The sequence below is a fragment of the Phoca vitulina genome, unplaced genomic scaffold (assembly GCF_004348235.1).
Source record: "Phoca vitulina isolate PV1807 unplaced genomic scaffold, GSC_HSeal_1.0 scaffold40, whole genome shotgun sequence".
Lineage (NCBI taxonomy): Eukaryota > Metazoa > Chordata > Mammalia > Carnivora > Phocidae > Phoca > Phoca vitulina.
In genome coordinates this window covers 6,331,668-6,350,575 of record NW_022589743.1, presented here as the reverse complement: position 1 = coordinate 6,350,575, position 18,908 = coordinate 6,331,668, and positions in this window count along the sequence as shown.

Sequence of the window (18,908 nt, the reverse complement as noted above, 5' to 3'; positions counted from 1 at the left end):
CAGATTCATTAACACTGGAGGGAGAAACCTTACCTGGATGCAGAAATTCTTGAAATATAAGTCACCATACTCTGGCCTCTCCATTGTCTAACAACCATGAAGAGAACATAAATTTAGGGCTGACATTCACCCTGTAAACAATGACAGACCCCTAAGAATTGTGTGCAGTTGGCTTCCATTTTGAGTGGTTAGTTGGCATAGTGGAGCTGTATGGTAATTAAATATTCTGACTATGACCTGCATAATTCATAAGAATCCAAAATTATATAGAAAAGAAGGATAATATTAAATGCCTTCATTAATTCATCAACAATTAAACAAAAATGAGATAAATATTAAGATCAAAATGAGTTTGAGATCTACACTATGAAATGTTTCCCAGTGCTGTGTTTGCCCCCAATTACATCTGTGCATCATTCCTTTTAAGAAGACAAAGGAAGAGGGACACCTGGGTGGCTCAGTCAGTTAAGTGTCCAACTTTTGATTTTGGCTCATGTCATGATCTCAGGGTTGTGGGATCATGCCCTGTGTTGGGCTCTGCGCTCAGAGGGAAGTCTCTTTGAGATTCTCTCTCCCCCTTCTTCTGCTCCTCCCCCGACTCACGTGCATGCTCACTCAACTCTCTCTCTAAATAAGTAAATGATCTTTAAAAAAATACAAAGGAGGAATATGAACCTTCCTTTTAGATAAAACAATTTGAATCCCGAGTCTGTGACCTTGACAACTATTTTAAATCTGTTTCCTCAAAAGTGAAGTTAGGATTATTTTAATACCTACATTATAAAGTTTTAATAAAGGTTGAATAAAATAAACCGGGGTCCACCTGATAGGTGTAAGAGCAAATGTTAGCGGTTGTCCTTTTTAAACTACACTTAGGGAAGATAAAGGGCTTTAAGGCTCATGCCCATCTCTATTTAGAAGAGAATGATTTTGGATGTCTTGTTTATGTTGACCATAGCCCAAAGAAACAGCACCAACAGCAGTCAGATAAATAGGCCTCCTCTTCCCCTACGAGGAGACTAAGCACTACTTTGAACTATTTTTCCTTTGGTAATTTGAACCTGAGAGTCAAAAATTAAGTCAAACATGTCAGAAATACTCTATTGTTTACTTTTGCCTTTTCTGTGCCAGTTGAAGGATGGAAACAGGCATTTTATAAATTATCAAAGTGGCACCACATACTTGCTCACATTACTGACTTAAGAAACAAGAATTCTTGAAAGGAAATCAATTTCGAACATGGAGCAATGCTAAATCTTGCCACAAAACAACAAATCTTCGGCTAGACGTTTTACAGATCATCTTCTATAACATTAATTTATATCATATTGTATACAGCGATTTGACACCTTCATTTAGCACCAACCCTCAAAGCAAGACTTATTTAAGATGCAGTAGAAAGCAATAGCAATTAGTTTACAGATGTGTTTGAGTTTAATACTTACAAAGCTTATTTCCTAGAAACATGATAGGAGAGCCTAAGCTCATGTATACCTGTAGAGACTTTAGGGTTGAGTTTCCTCTTACCATGTTATTTCTTCTACCACCCACTCTGCTTTTAGCACTGCATTCCACCAAATATTGCTGTATCCATCCCCCACAATACACAGTCCTCAGCAGCTCCGCCATTCTCAATACTATCTCAATCTTAAGACTATCTGATTGCTCTCATTATCTCATTAATACTATCTCCATACTATCTGTATTATCACCACCATCTCCACTGCCTGTCTTTATTCTCTTTTTTCTGCTTCCTTCAGAATTTCTTTGCCTTTGACATGTTTTATAGAATTACATAATAACAGTGGTATCCAATTCTTGCTACCTCATGAATACCCCCCACTACTTTTCTTAATTTCTGGAGCCTAGCTTAGATTTCATGCTTCATCCTCTTGAGCAACTCAGTGCATCTGTACCTAAGAAAAGATTTCACAGTGGAGTTATTTACATGGTGCATTATTGATGCTTTAAAAGTGATGTAGATTTTCATCCATTTTAGGTTTCAGTTGATTGTATGCCTTAGCATGAGGTTGGCAGTGAGAAGGAAAATGCTTTTGCAACAATCAGGTTCTCCCTGGTTAGAAAACCAGGTGTTTGTTTTCTACTTTTTTATAGTTACCTGATGCAATGGGAGGAATATGAATCTGTCGTCATGTTCACAAAGAGATTACCCATGGCTAAGGTTTCAATCAAATACATGAAAGCTTCTCCCCATCTGTGAGAGTGGAACTGTAATAGGCTTTTAGGGTTCTTCCTTCCCTATCATTATATGGTCCTCTTTTAAAACCAACAGAAACTCATTGTATTTTCAATGATTATGAATCTAAATCTCATTTTCACTTACTGAAAGACTTTCCTCTTAAAACCTGGAAGACTTATCTTACTGGTAACTTCTGGAATTCTATGTTGGGATTTTAGCCACTTTAGGAGTGGCTACTGATAAAAATCTAATGATTTTTGTTAGAGTTTAGAGTGTCTTCTCCTTCTTCTTCTTCTTCTTTTTTTTTTTTTTTTTTTGGCTTATAGGGTCTGTCTAATGAAGAAAATGTGCACAAAGTCAAAAAGGGTATTTATTTAAGTCAGCTTTCAAAAACTCTGTAGTAAACCTAGGTTGGAGAATATATCTTGGATGTGAAGTCATCTTGTTGGCCTGCACATCACTGAGTTGAAAACAAGGATGCACAAAGCAAATGGCTAGTCTCAATCACAGGGAGAGAAGAGCAGAAGATATCCCCATCCTACTTCATTTCTCTCATTTCCAGGAGACCTGGTTCATTCAGGTGGGCAGGATGCCTGGAACTTGGAAGTCCAGTGTTCTTCATACTGACCCTTCAGGGGAAATAACCCACTCATCATTGAGATTATGGCTTAAAGAGATAATTTCCCCTAGCAGAGGAAATAAATAGGCTATGAGTTAATGCTTACTGTTTAAAAAATATCTTTTGAGAGAAGAATAGTACCCAATACAAACACCTTTAGGAAAGGGAGCAGGTGTCTCTTTTTTGTGTGGTCTCTCCTCCAGGAGTATGTGGGAATAAAGTCATGCCCCACAGAATTCAAGGGCATATATAACCTTGGTACTTCTTCAGGTAGTCCTGTGAGAAGACTGTAAAAACTGAGATGATTTTCACTATCTGTGAGTGAGACATCCTTCAAAGAAATTTTTCAATCTTTTTAAAAATCTTATCTGAATTAGGTTTCCTGTTACTTAATATGATCTTGAAGATAAAAATGTCTGTATTTTCACTTGGATTTAGTAAATTCCACCAGTGTAAATATTCTAGATGAAGCTGAAAGATAATATTATTTCAATCATATTTAGACTCCTGAGAACCAGAGCTTGTTCTTCCTTCCCTATGGCCCTCTTTTATAACCAAAAGGACTCTGCATATTTTCAATGACTTTGAATCTAAATATAGTTTTCACTCATGAAAAGACTTTCCTTACTCCTCTATCTTTATTATATGGTTTCCTAGATCATCGCAGAGGCAAGGGTGAAAGAGAATGAAAACTATATGTGAGAGGCTACTAGGGGCCAGACCTGGACATGGCAATTACAACCTCCCTCATATTTTATTACCAGAACTCAGTTGTGTGGCTGTAAGGAAGGCTCAGAAATACAGTCTGTGTGTCAAGGGAAAAAGATAATAGGTTTGCTTAGAGATAACCTATCTCTGTTACAAAATGTCAGAAATAGATGAATAAGTCGTAACTGACTTAGAAGACAAAAGGAAGCAGATACCCAAGCCTGGCAGAAGGACAGGGAGAAAACAAGACAGAGGAAAAACTAAAGTGAGTTAAACTGTGGAACTTCAGAAAGCCTCAGAAATTGGAGACACCAAGAACCTCTAAAACATAAATGTGTGGCAGGTCTGAAAAGAGATCACTATGTTTGCATACATAGAAATTAGAACCACCAAATACCTTACTCTGTTCTACCTGCCAAGTGACTATCCACCCTCAACACCAGAAAAATAAGAGTTTATTTCATGGAGATGTTTCTACAACTGAGAAAAGAGGTACCATATTGGAAATAATGTAATGCTTAAAAGTCATTGTACATAATGCTGAGGACTACTATAGCCCCTCTGCCTTTATTAAGTTCAAAAAACCACTAGCAACTAGGAAATACCATGTCCACCTCCAGAGCAGCTATATGGGTATTACTTCTAGGCATAGGCTCCACATTAAATGCCTTTAGATATTTAATTATGAGAAGACATTAAAAATGCCCATTTCTGGAGAAGATATTTGCAAATGACATATCAGATAAAGGGCTAGTATCCAAAATCTATAAAGAAGTTATCAAACTCAACACCCAAAGAACAAAAATAATCCAATCAAGAAACAGGCAGAAGACCTGAACAGATAATTTTCCAATGAAGACATCCAAATGGCCAATAGACACATGAAAAAGTGCTCAACATCACTTGGCATCAGGGAAATCCAATCAAAACCTCAATGAGATACTGCCTCACACCAGTCAGAATGGCTAAAATTAACAGTCAGGAAATGACAGATGTTGGCGAGGATGCGGAGAAGGGGAACTCTCCTACACTGTTGGTGGGAATGCAAGCTGGTACAGCCACTCTGGAAAACGGTATTGGTGGTTCCTCAAAAAGTTGAAAATAGAGCTACCCTCCGACCCAGCAATTATATTACTGGGTATTTACCTCAAAGATACAAATGTAGTGATCTGAAGGGGTACGAGCACCCCAATGTTTATAGCAGCAATGTCCACAATACCAAACTGTGGAAAGAGCCAAGATGTCCATCAACAGATGAATGGATAAAGAAGATGTGGTATATATATATATATATATATAATGGAATATTATGCAGCCATCAAAAAACACGAAATCTTGCCATTTGAAATGACGTGGATGGAACTAGAGGGTATTATGCTAAGCGAAGTAACTCAATCAGAGAAAGACAAGTATCATATGATCTCACTGATATGAGGAATTCTTGATCTCAGGAAACAAACTGAGAATTGCTGGAGTGGTGGGGGTGGGAGGGAGGGGGTGGCTGGGTGATGGACATTGAGGAGGGTATGTGCTTTGGTGAGCACTGTGAATTGTGTAAGACTGATGAATCACAGACCTGTACCTCTGAAACAAATAATACATTATATGTTAAAAAAAAAAAAAAAAGTAGGAAGGGAAAAATGCAGGGGGGCAAATCGGAGGGGGAGAGGAACCATGAGAGACTATGGACTATGAGAAACAAACTGAGGGTTTTAGAGGGGAGGGGGTGGGGGGGTGGGTTAGCCCGGTGATGGGTATTAAGGAGGGCACGTTTTGAATGGAGCACTGGGTGTTATACGCAAACAATGAATCATGGAACACTATATCAAAAACTAATGATGTACTGTATGGTGACTAACATAACATAATAAAATAAAATTTTTTAAAAATGCCCACTTCTGGGGCACCTGGGTGGCTCAGTTGGTTAAGCATCTGCCTTCAGCTCGGGTCATGATCCCAGGGTCCTGGGATGGAGCCCCATATCGAGATCCCTGCTCAGTGGGGAGTCTGATTCTCCCTCTGCCCTTCACCCCACTCGTGCTCTCTCTCTCTCTCTCTCTCTCTCTCAAATAAATAAATAAAATCTTTTTTAAAAATGCCCATTTTTTATATAATAACTCTCTAGATAAGATTTGTTCACATAATGGGTGTGATTCCAAATCTCCAATCATCTTTTAATATGTTTTTCTCTGAACTATGCATCATCAGCCAAGGATCAACGTACATTGGAGGTAACCCCCCTCATGAGAAAGATACAGAATAAAACTTGCAGGGGAACAGATGACCTTGGAAGAAGACATTACAGAGAGCAGAAGAAACATTTAAAAACACTCTGTGGGGTGCCTGGGTGGCTCAATTGGTTAAGCGTCTGCCTTCGGCTCAGGTCATGATCCCAGGGTCCTGGGATCGAATCCCACATTGGGCTCCCAGCTCAGTGGAGAGCCTGCTTCTCCCTCTCCCTCTCCCTCTGCTGCTCCCCCTGCTGTGCTCTCTCGCTCTGTCAAATAAACAAAACAAAACAAAAACAAAAAAAACAAAAAACACTAGAATATTCTTGAGAGAGAAAATAGAGTAAGCATTAAAAAGAACCTAAAAAAGAACACTCAGAGAATGGAAAGAACTTTTTAAAAGTTAAAAAGCTGGTGGAAGAACTAATACAATGACAAAGAGAAAAGACAGGTGCCAAACAAGCTGATCAATGATGAATGCTCAGCATCACTTCCTCCCTCTGGTTTTAACTTCAAGCCTACACATCCAGCTCTGCAAAAGGTCCTGATTAGGTTACTAGAACAGTTAATAAAGAATTAGACCATGTTTCAGAGTGAAACCACTTATATTAAGACTTTCATTTTCTTCACCCTCCCATGAACATTATTCATATTAGGTATATTCCTATCTCCTTCCCTATGTTCCATCTTCACTCTTGACCCTGAGTTGCAATGTGGTATAGTCGAAAGAGTGTGGGCTTAACAGCTGGGAAGACGGTTTGTGTTATTTTGTTACCACTTATTGAATGGGCAAACATGGTCAATAACATAATTCCTTAAGCCTCAGTTTTTTCATCTGAACAACAGAACTGATGATGCCTATTTCACATGATTAAGAGAATTAAATGATACAAAGTATGTCATTCTGTCTAACACAGAGACTAGCAGAAAGCAAGAGATCAACAACATGAGGGTTGTTTTTTCTTTCTCCCTGATAAGAGTGTGTGTGAAATTGTGTCATAATTGAAAGGGAGACCCAATGTCATCTATATTACAACAAATTGACCTGTTGAAGGGAAACATTTCTGCCATTTGGCCAATTTCTTGCCATAAGAAAAAATAAACAGCTTTGACTGATTATTTTACCAATTGAGTTGCTCATTCTGTTGCCACTATCTACTTGTAATCTAAACTAATTAGTAGCTAAATGAATTCAGTCCCTCTTCCTCCCTCTTCGATTTTATGGTTACAATACCTAATAAAAACCATAAACATAAAAACCTCTATGATAGTTCAGAGAAGATGTAATTATTTGATTTCTAAGGGCAAGTCCATAGTTGTATTTATGTATATGTTAACTTCTCACATAGCATGTCTTTCTCTTGCATACAGGGAGGACAGAACGAATTGCACTCCTTTTATTTGTGAATAATATTAAATTAGTAAGCATTATCTTTATGAATTACCTGTCTAACAAACAAAGCTTTTCTTAGCCATCTAAGGGACAGAAGTATAGTCCGTGAACAAGACAGTATTCCTGCTTTCATCTTGAATGAATGGAGTGCTATTATTCATAGCATTTTGCCCTATACACTCTGTGCCATAGAACAAATTGCTAGAATTCTGAAGAAAGCCAAAATGCAATTTTATTTCACTTTCTAATGCTTGTTTAAGAAACTCATTAAAGAAGACTGCAAGGTCATCAGTTCAAGCCCACAGATCACACGGGAGGCAGGATCTGATTATTCCCAAAACTACTGCTCCTTCTACACTCAATAATCACTAGCATTGAAATCAGAAAGAGGAATTCCCTTTCTGTAGCTAAATATGTAGTTAGAAGTCACGTGTCAGGCAGAAGCTGAGGTTTTTAGCCAAAATCCAGAGTCCAGAAAAAAACATGGAGGGGTTGACTACATTCTCCTCCCAACTGCCAAGTGACCTCAGAGTGGGAGGGAATCTTGGAGCTCGGCTTAAATAAGATCACAACCCCTAATTATAAATAATAGATACAGCTGGCAAACTGAAACATCCAATTTTAATTAGATTCTTTGCAGCTATATGTCTTTGATGTGGTTTAGTTCAATAAATCACAACAGCCCTGTGTTTTTGTTGTTGTTTTCCCATCTTCTGGTGCGTGGCTTAAGCTTCTACAACATATTTGATTGATAGCATGGGTTGGGGATAGAGGAGAGAAATCAACCGAAGAGAGTTTTTGCTAGTTCTACCAGTGAGTTTAGGAAATTGATATATTCATTCTGAGGCTCAGGTTCCTCTCTATTAAGCAGTTGTTCAACTAGACTTCACTGTGCCCACTTTTGGCAAAAAGCTCTGAACACTATTTCCTTCTTTATAACTGGGAAATAGGGTCTTTACTGAAAAACATAACGTTAAAATAATTTAGGTTTCTGAAACTGGAATAGAATACCAATGACCTATCATTTCAGAATGATCAGATTATCTTTTTTTTTTTTTTTTTTTTTTTTTTAAGAGACAGCGAGAGAGGGAACACAAGCAGGGGGAGTGGGAGAGGGAGAAGCAGGCTTCCCGCCGAGCAGGGAGCCCAATGCGGGGCTCGATCCCAGGACCCTGGGACCATGACCTGAGCCGAAGGCAGACGCCTAACGACTGAGCCACCCAGGCGCCCCATGATCAGATTATCTTTTAAAAAATTCTTCATCTATTCATTAGTTATTTGATATGTCTTTGTTGGACATCTACTCTATGCATGACCCTGGGCTAAGTCCAGTGATTATGAGCCAAATTGATTGTGCCCTGCTTTCATGGAGCTTATGATTCAATTGGAAGGATAGAAAATTAAACAAGCAATCAAAGTTTCAGCCATGGCATGACATAAGAGTTTAGGATGTCATGGAATCACCTAGTTGGGAGAAAGGGGTCCACAATACCATGAGGCAAAGACAGATAAAAAATTTTTTAAATTGCATGTATTTAGCCATAAGTACTTACTGATAACTTTCATGGAAAAACTTCAATAGAGTAATGAGTGTTAGAATAGTTTGAAAATAATTTAAAAGTGAGGAAATGCAAGTATCTATTCATGTATTCTGCTCATTTCTTAAATGGATTATTTGTTTTTTGAGTGTTGAGTTTGGTAAGTTCTTTATAGATTTTGGATACTAACCCTTTATCTGATATGTCATTTGCAAATATCTTCTCCCATTCCATCAGTTGCCTTTTAGTTTTGTTGTTTCCTTCACAGTGCGGAAGCTGTTTATCTTGATAAGCTCCTAATGGTTCATTTTTGCTTTTGTTTCCCTTGCCTCCAGAGACATGTGTAGTAAGAAGTTGCTATAGCCAAGGTCAAAGAGTTTGCTGCCTGCAAACTCTAGGATATTGATGGTTTTCCTGTCTTACATTTAGGTCTCTCATCCATTTTGAATTTATTTTTGTGTGTGGTGTAAGAAAGTGGTCCAGTTTTATTCTGCATGTCGCTGTCCAGTTTTCCCAGCACCATTTGTTGAAGAGACTGTCTTTTTCCCATTGGATATTCTTTGCTACTTTGTTGAAGATTAGCTGAAACAAAAATAAAGACAAATATTTTTTAAAGGTTTAGGTCTGAATGGAGAAAAGAGAAATGATGTGCTAACTAAAGTAGGTAGCAGAGAATGTTTTGAGTTTGTGATCTTTTATAAAATACTTTTGAGGATGAAGAACATGATTAAAATTTTTCAAGTATTTGACAAGTCAATATTACATATAGTGAATGTTCATGTTAAAAAATGTAAACCTGCAAAAAAGAATTATTTGTAAAAGTCATGTATAATCCTACTGCTTAGGTCTCAACACTGGTAACATTTTTTGTCTAATCTTGCAGTTTTTAGTACATATATACATAAGTAAACATATATACACATATGCATGATTAATTTTCATTAACATGAATTTATGTCATACATATTGTTGTGCAACATATTTTTTTTTTTGGCTCACAAACTTTTTTTTTTTTATGTTCCATTAGCCAGCATATAGTACATCATTAGTTTTTGATGTAGTGTTCAACGATTCATTAGTTGCATATAACACCCAGTGCTCATCACCACACATGCCCTCCTTAATACCCATCACCCGGTATCCCATCCTCTCACCCCCTCCCTTCTGTAACCCTCAGTTCGGTTCCCAGAGCCCAGAGTCTCTCATGGTTTGTCTCCCTCTCTGATTTCTTCCCATTCAGTTTTCTCTCTCTTCCCCTGTGGTCCTCTGTGTTATTCCTTATGTTCCACATATGAGTGAAACCATATGATAATTGTCTTTCTCTATTTGACTTATTTCACTTAGCATAACCCCCTCCAGTTCCATCCATGTTGATGCAAATTGTGGGTATTCATCCTTTCAGATGGCTGAGTAATATTCCATCGTATATATGAACCACATCTTTATCCATTCATCTGTTGAAGGGCATCTTGACTCCTTCCATAGTTTGGCTATCGTGGAGATTGCCACTATGAACATTGGGGTGCAGGGGCGCCTGGGTGGCTCAGTCGGTTAAGTGTCTGCCTTCGGCTCAGGTCATGATCCCAAGGTCCTGGGATCGAGTCCCACATCGGGCTCCTGGCTCAGCAAGGAGCCTGCTTCTCCCTCTCCCTCTGCCTCTCTTCCTGCTCATGCTCTCTCTCTGTCTCTGTATCTCTGTGTCTCAAATGAATAAATAAAATCTTAAAAAAAAAAAAAACATTGGGGTGCACATGCCCCTTTTTTTCACTACATCTGTATCTTTGGGGTAAATACCCAGTAGTGAAATTGTTGGGTCATAGGGCAGCTCTATTTTTAATGTCTTGAGGAACCTCCATACTGTTTTCCAGAGTGGCTGTACCAGCTTGCATTCCCACCAACAGTGTAAGAGGGTTCCCCTTTCTCCACATCCTCACCAACACTTGTTGTTTGCTGTCTTGTTAATTTTTGCCATTCTAACTGGTGTAAGGTGGTATCTCATTATGGTTTTGATTTGTATTTCCCTGATGGCTAGTGATGTTGAACATTTTTTCATGTGTCTGTTAGCCATTTGTATGTCTTCTTTGGAGAAGTGTCTGTTCATGTCTTCTGTCCATTTCTTGACTGGATTATTTGTTTTTTGGGTGTTGAGTTTGAGAAGATTAAGGATCTTGGTCCTTTATCCATAATGTCATTTGCAAATATCTTCTCCCATTCCATGGGTTGCCTCTTAGTTTTGTTGACTGTTTCCTTTGCTGTGCAAAAGCTCTTTATCTTGATGAAGTCCCAATAGTTCATTTTTGCTTTTGTTTCCCTTGCCTTTAGAGACATGTCTTGAAAGATGTCGCTGTGGCCAATGTTGAAGAGGTTACTGCCTATGTTCTCCTCTAGGATTTTGATGGATTCCTGTCTCTGATTTAGGTCTTTCATCCAGTTTGAGTCTATTTTTGTGTGTGCTATAAGAGAATGGTCCAGTTTCATTCTTCTGGATGTGGCTGTCCAATTTTCCCAACATCATTTATTGAAGAGACTGTCTTTTTTCCATTGGATATTCTTTCTTGATTTGTCAAAGATTAGTTGACCATAGAGTTGAGAGTCCATTTCTGGGGTCTCTATTTCTGTTCCACTGATCTATGTGTCTGTTTTGGTGCCAGTACCATACTGTCTTGATGATCAAAGCTTTGTAATAGAGCTTGAAGTCAGGCATTGTGATGCCCCAAGCTTCAGTTTTCTTTTTCAACAATCCCCTGGCAATTTGGGGTCTTTTCTGGTTCCATACAAATTTTAGGATTATTTGTTCCAGCTCCACGGAAAATGTCGATGGTATTTTGATAGGGATTTCATTGAAAGTATAGATTGCCCTGGGCAGCATAGACATTTTCACAATGTTTATTCTTCCAATCCATGAGCATGGAATGTTTTTCCATCTCATTGTGTCTTCCTCAACTTCTTTCATAAGTGTTCTGTAGTTTCTAGGGTATAGATCCTTCACCTCTTTGGTTAGGTTTATTCCTAGGTATCTTATGGTTTTTGGTGCTATTGTAAATGGAATCAATTCCTTAATTTCTCTTTCTTCAGTCACATTGTTTGTATATAGAAATGCACCTGATTTCTGTGCATTGATTTTTGTATCCTGACATGTTGCTGAATTGCTGTATGAGTTCTAGTAATTTGGGAGCAGTCTTTTGGGTTTTCCACGTAAAGTATCATGTCATCTGTGAAAAGAGTTTGACTTCTTTGCCAATTTAAATGTGCCAATTTAATGCCAATTTAATGAAAAATGTATACTGAAAATCTGCCCACTCAATAAATGTGCATTTTCTTTAAAACTATATCATCTTTTCTAATATACTTGTCACAATTTATTACATTATCCTATTAAACAATGAGGACATTTTTAATCATCAAACAATGCAGTTGTGGAGTGTACACTTATGTTCCACTGACATATTACACACTTGTCCAATTTTTTTCTTCAGGGCAAATTCCTAGAAGTGTGGTGAGTTTCACACCAAGATTTTGCACTGAATTTGAACACTTATCCTAAGGCTGCCACAAGAGATGTATACTGGAAAACCATAACAAAGTAGCAAATCCCAGATCATGGCTGACTTATAGCCAACCATGTTTGGGGAGGTGAATGGGGCCCCCCTGAATACAGACTGGAAAACTGTATTTAGGCACTTGGAAGGTTACAGCAGTCCTGTAAGAAGAGAAGAGAAGAGAAATAGCAGAAGAGAAATAGCCAAACAGCTAATTAAACAAGGTGCAGTAGAGAGAAGACTGTAAGAGGAAGAGATTAGTCAGTCAACTTGGCATTGACATCTGTGAAATGAGGAAAACTGCAGAGTCTCCTGTATGAGAAGCATTGGTTGGGGGTTTAAAATTTGTTTCTGAACTAGAAGACTGACAGGTAGGCTATAGTTTACCAGGTTATATTTTAGGACTGTTGGCTGGGGAAAAGCTACGTGATTGACCACTATGCTGCTTAAACTGAGACCGAGAGGGGGTGGAGGGGACGAATACGACCAAAATAGAAAACATGTTTCTGAACTACCAGCATCACTTCCTACTGTTTCATGGTAGACAATGATCATGAGTTTGCCTTCTCTTCCACAGAAGGGCATAACTAGCAAAGGACGTTTTCTAGTAGTCATCCTAGAATACCTAAAGTATATGCATAAAATGAGAAAGTAATTTAATCAGAACAACAACAACAGTAGACATGCAGGATGAAATTACTTTATATTTGATAGTATCCATTTATTTTAATTGTTGTAACCAATTAAAATATGTTAAAAATAAAGAGGCCGTCCTGTTTTGCAAATGCATTTCTGAAGTACATTAATTCAGAATGGATGCAGAGGTAGCAAAGTACAAAGTATTACATAGCTGATTATTTTGGAAGTCAGCATTTAGAAATGATATTAACACATAAAATGTTTAAATGGGCTGTAAGGTATCACAGAGTATAATTACTTATACATAAAGTATCACACAGTATAATACCACCTCATCTTTGCTTATAATTATTATAAAACCATTTACGTATAAAAACTGCATCCGTGTTGTGTGGATTTTTAAAAATTTATGGGACTGGGAGATAGTCTGAGGGTTTTGATGTTATACGCTGTCAGACTGCTTTACTCTCTATTTGGCCGAGAAGAGAAGCAAGCTTGCATTTTGTTTTGTGTTGAATGTTTTAAAAATTTACATTTAATTTTTTTCCACTTATCAATGCAGAAGAAAAATGCCACAATAGTGTGATTAGTTGAATCCTTATAAAAACCGCAGGATGGGGGCACCTGGGTGGCTCAGTCCATTGAGCATCCAACTCTTGGTTTTGGCTCAGGTCATGATCTTAGGGTTGTGAGATTGAGCCCCACATCAGGCTCCAGGCTTGGTGGGGAGTCTGTTTGAGATTCTCTCTCTCCCTTTGCCCCTCCCTCCTCTCTCTCTCTCTCTAAAATAAATAAATCTTAAAAAAAAAAACAAACCTTTGGATGATCTTTATTATAATCATAACATAAATACTGGGAAGGACCTTACATTGGGGTCCTTAACTTTTCATTTATATAACATGTGTGTTTAGGAACTTAACAAAGGTCAAAGAAACAGTGTAAAAGTAGAACTAGTTTTACCACTTCTTATTGTATAGTTGAGTTTTTTGTTTTGTTTTGTTTTTTGGTTTTTTTTAATGACTGTCATCCTACAGAATTCTTTTCCAGTTTGTTCATGTCTTTTCTAAAGATAATTAAAATTAGTTCTCATTACATGGGGTGCCTCTCTTTTTCATTACATACATTTTAGCAGGTAAGGCCTGGCAATTCTTTATATACTCCGCCTTAAATTTTTTTTTTTCCTAGAATGGAGTTTTTTATTTTATTTTTTACAAAAATGTTTATTTCTTTTAATTTTAATGCCAATATAGCTAACAAATAGTTTATTAGTTTCAGGTGTACAATACAACGATTCAACAATTCAATGCATGACCCAGTGCTCATCACAACAAGTGCACTCCTTAATCCCCATCACCTATTTAACCCATCCCTCCATGCACTTCCCCTCTGGTAAACATCAGTTTGTTTTCTATAGTCAAGAGTACATTTCTGGGTTTGTCTTTCTCTCTCTCTTTTTTTTCCTTTGCTCATTTGTTATGTGTCTTAAATTCCACATATGAACAAAATTTTGTGGTATTTGTTTTTCTGTGACTGACTTATTTCACTTAGCATTATACTCTCTAGCTCCATGTATGTTGTTGCAAATGGCTAGATTTCATTCTTTTTATGGCTGAAAAATTTTCCATTATATAGACATAGATGATATATAGATATAGAGATATAGATAGGTATAGATATAGATTATAGATAGATGATAGATAGATAGATAGATAGATAGATAGATAGATAGATAGATATAGATCTGTCTATTGCCTTTTCTTTATCTGTTCATCTATCAATAGACACATGGGCTGTTTCCATAATTTGGCTGTTATAGATAATGCTGCTATAAACATCTGGATTCATGTATCCCCTTGAATTACTATTTTTGTATTCTTTGCGTAAATATCTACTAGTGCAATTGCTGGATCATAGGGTAGTTCTATTTTTAAATTTTGAGGAACCCCCATACTGTTTTCCACAGTGGCTGCACCAGTTTGCATTCCCACCAACAGTGCATGAGGGTTTCTTTTCCTCCGTATCCTTGACAACACTTGTTGTTTCTTGTGTTTTTGATTTTAGCCATTCTCAGGTGGTATCTCGTAGTTTTGGTTTGCATTTCCCTGATGCTGAGGGTTGTTGAGCACCTTTAATGTATCTGTTGAACATCTGGATGTCTTCTTTTGAGAAATGTCCATTCAAGCCTTCTGCCCATTTTTAACTGGATTGTTTTTTGGGTGTTGAGTTGTATACATTTTTTTTATATTTTGAATACTAACCCTTTATTGGATATGTCATTGCAAATATCTTCACCCATTCTGTAGGTTGCCTTTTAGTTTTGTTGGTTGTTTCCTTTGATGTGCAGAGCTTTTTATTTTGATGTAGTCTCAATAGTTTATTTTTGCTTTTATTTCCCTTGCCTCAAGAGATATATGTAGAAAAATGATGCTACAGCCAATATAAGAGACATTACTGCCTGTGCTCTCTTCTAGGATTTTTATGGTTTCAGGTCTCACATTTAGGTTTTTCTTCCATTTTGAATTTATTTTTGTGGATGGTATAAGAAACTGATTTTTTTTCATTCTTTTGCATGTAGCTGACCAGTTTCCCCAACACCATTTGTTAAATAGGCTGTCTTTTTCCCATTGGATGTTCTTTCCTGCTTTGCCAAAGATTAATTGACCATGTAATTGTGAGTTTATTTTTGAGTTTTCTATTCTGCTCCATTGATCTGTGTGTCTATTTTTATGCCAGTACTTCACTGTTTTGATTACTATAACTTTGTAATAAAACTTGAAGTCTGGAGTTGTGATAACTCCAACTTTGTTTTTCTTTCTTTTTTTTTTTTTACTCCCAGGCTTTATTTTATTTACTTTTGCATTTAAATGGGGTTTTTTTTAGTTTTTATTGTTATGTTAATCACCATACATTACATCATTAGTTTTATTTTTTTTTAATTTTATTATGTTATGTTAGTCACCATACAATATATCATTAGTTTTTGATGTAGTGATCCACGATCCATTGTTTTCGTATAACACCCATTGCTCCATGTAGTACGTGCCCTCCTTAATACCCATCACCGGGCTAACCAATCCCCCTTCCCCCTCCCCTCTAAAGCCCTGTTTGTTTCTCAGGTCCATAGTCTCTCATGGTTCATCTCTCCATCCAATTCCCCCTGCCCATTTTTCCCTTCCTTCTCTTAATGTCCTCCATGTTATTCCTTATGTTCCACAAATAAGTGAAACCATATGATAATTGACTTTCTCTGCTTGACTTATTTCACTTAGCATAATCTCCTCCAGTCCCATCCATGTTGATGTAAAAGTTGGGTATTCATCTTTTTGATGGCTGAGTAATATTCCATTGTATATATGGACCACATCTTCTTTATCCATTCATCTGTTGAAGGGCATCTCGGCTCTTTCCACAGTTTGGCTATTGCAGACATTGCTGCTATGAACATTGGGGTGCATATGGCCCTTCTTTTCACTACATCTGTGTCTTTGGGGTAAATACCCAGGAGTGCAATTGCTGGGTCATAGGGTAGCTCTATTTTTAAATTTTTGAGGAACCTCCACACTGTTTTCCAAAGTGGCTTTACCAACTTGCATTCCCACCAACAGTGTAAGAGGGTTCCCCTTTCTCCACAACCTCTCCAACATTTGTTGTTTCTCTCCCTGTCCATTTTTGCCATTCTAACTGGTGTAAGGTGGTATCTCAGTGTGGTTTTGATTTGGATTTCCCTGATGGCTAATGATGATGAACATTTTTTCATGCGTCTGTTAGCCATTTGTATGTCTTCTTCAGAGAAGTGTCTGTTCATCTCTTCTGCCCACTTTTTGACTTGATTATTTGTTTTTTGGGTGTTGAGTTTGACAAGTTCTTTATAGATTTTGGATACCAGCCCTTTATCTGTAGTGTCATTTGCAAATATCTTCTCCCATTCTGTGGGTTGCCTCTTTGTTCTGTTGACTGTTTCCTTTGCTGTGCAGAAGCTTTTTATCTTGATGAAGTCCCAAAAGTTCATTTTTGCTTTTGTTTCACTAGCTTTTGGAGATGTATCTTGAAAGAAGTTGCTGTGGGCGATGTCAAAGAGGTTACTGCCTATGTTCTCCTCTAGGATTTTGATGGATTCCTGTCTCACATTGAGGTCTTTCATCCACTTTGAGTTTATCTTTGTGAATGGTGTTAGAGAATGGTCAAGTTTCATTCTTCTGCATGTGGCTGTCCAATTTTCCCAGCACCATTTATTGAAGAGACTGTCTTTTTTCCATTGCATGTTTTTTCCTGCTTTGTCAAAGATTATTTGACCATAGAGTTGAGGGTCCATATCTGGGTTCTCTATTCTGTTCCATTGGTCTGTATGTCTGTTTTTGTGCCAGTACCATGCTGTCTTGGTGATCACAGCTTTGTAATATAGCTTGAAATCGGGCAACGTGATGCCCCCAGCTTTGTTTTTCTTTTTCAACATCTCCTTGGCGATTCGGGGTCTTTTCTGATTCCATACAAATTTTAGGATTGTTTGTTCCAGCACTTTGAAAAATGTCATTGGAATTTTGATCACGATGGCATTGAAGGTATAGAGTGCTCTGGGTAACATAGACGTTTTCACAATGTTTATTCTTCCGATCCATGAGCATGGAATATTTTTCCATCTTTTTGTGTCTTCTTCAATTTCTTTCATGAGTGTTTTGTAGTTCCTAGAGTAAAAATCCTTTACCTCTTTGGTTAGGTTTATTCTGAGGTATCTTATGGTTTTTGGTGCTATTGCAAATGGAATCGTTTCTTTAATTTCTCTTTCAACAGTTGCGTTGTTAGTGTATAAGAAAGCAACTGATTTCTGTGCATTGATTTTGTATTCTGCCACATTACTGAATTGCTGAATGAGTTCTCGTAATTTGGGGGTGGAGTCTTTTGGGTTTTCCACATAAAGTATCATGTCGTCTGCGAAAAGAGAGAGTTTGACTTCTTCTTTGCCAATTTGAATACCTTTTATTTCTTTTTGTTGTCTGATTGCTGTTGCTAGGACTTCTAGTACTATGTTGAACAACAGTGGTGAGAGTGGGCACCCTTGACGTGTTCCTGATCTTAAGGGAAAGGCTCTCAGCTTTTCCCCATTGAGGATGATATTCGCTGTGGGTTTTTCATAGATGGATTTTATGAGCTTGAGGAATGTTCCCTCTATCCCTATACTCTGGAGAGTTTTAATCAGGAAAGGAGGTTGTATTTTGTCAAATGCTTTTTCTGCATCAATTGAGAGGACCATATGGTTCTTCTCCCTCCTCTTATTAATGTGTTCTATCACATTGATTGATTTGCGAATGTTGAACCACCCTTGCATCCCGGAGATAAATCCCACTTGGTCGTGGTGGATGATCCTTTTAATGTATTGTTGGATCCTATTAGCTAGGATTTTGTTGGGGATTTTGGAATCCATATTCATCAGGGATATCAGTCTGAAATTCTCCTTTTTGATGGGGTCTTTGCCTGGTTTGGGGATTAAGGTAATGCTGGCCTCATAGAATGAGTTTGGAAGTTTTCCTTCTGTTTCTATTTTTTGAAACAGCTTCAGTAGAATAGGTATTATTTCTTCTTTGAATGTTTGGTAGAATTCCCCAGGGAATCCATCAGGCCCTGGACTCTTGTTTTTTGGGAGGTTTTTGATCACTGCTTCAATCTCGTGACTGGTTATTGGCCTATTCAGGTTGTCAATTTCTTCCTGTTTCAGTCTTGGCAGCTTATAGGTTTCCAGGAAGGCCTCCATTTCATCCAGATTGCTCAGTTTATTGGCATATAGTTGTTGATAATAATTTCTAATAATTGTTTCTATTTCCTTGGTGTTGGTCGTGATCTCTCCCCTTTCATTCATAATTTTATTAATTTGGGTCCTTTCTCTCTTCTTTTAGATAAGTCTGGCCAGTGGTTTATCAATCTTATTAATTCTTTCAAAGAACCAACTTCTAGTTTCATTGATCTGATCTACTGTGTTTCTGGTTTCTAATTCATTGATTTCTGCTCTAATTTTAATTATTTCTCTTCTAATGCGTGGCTTAGGTGTCGTT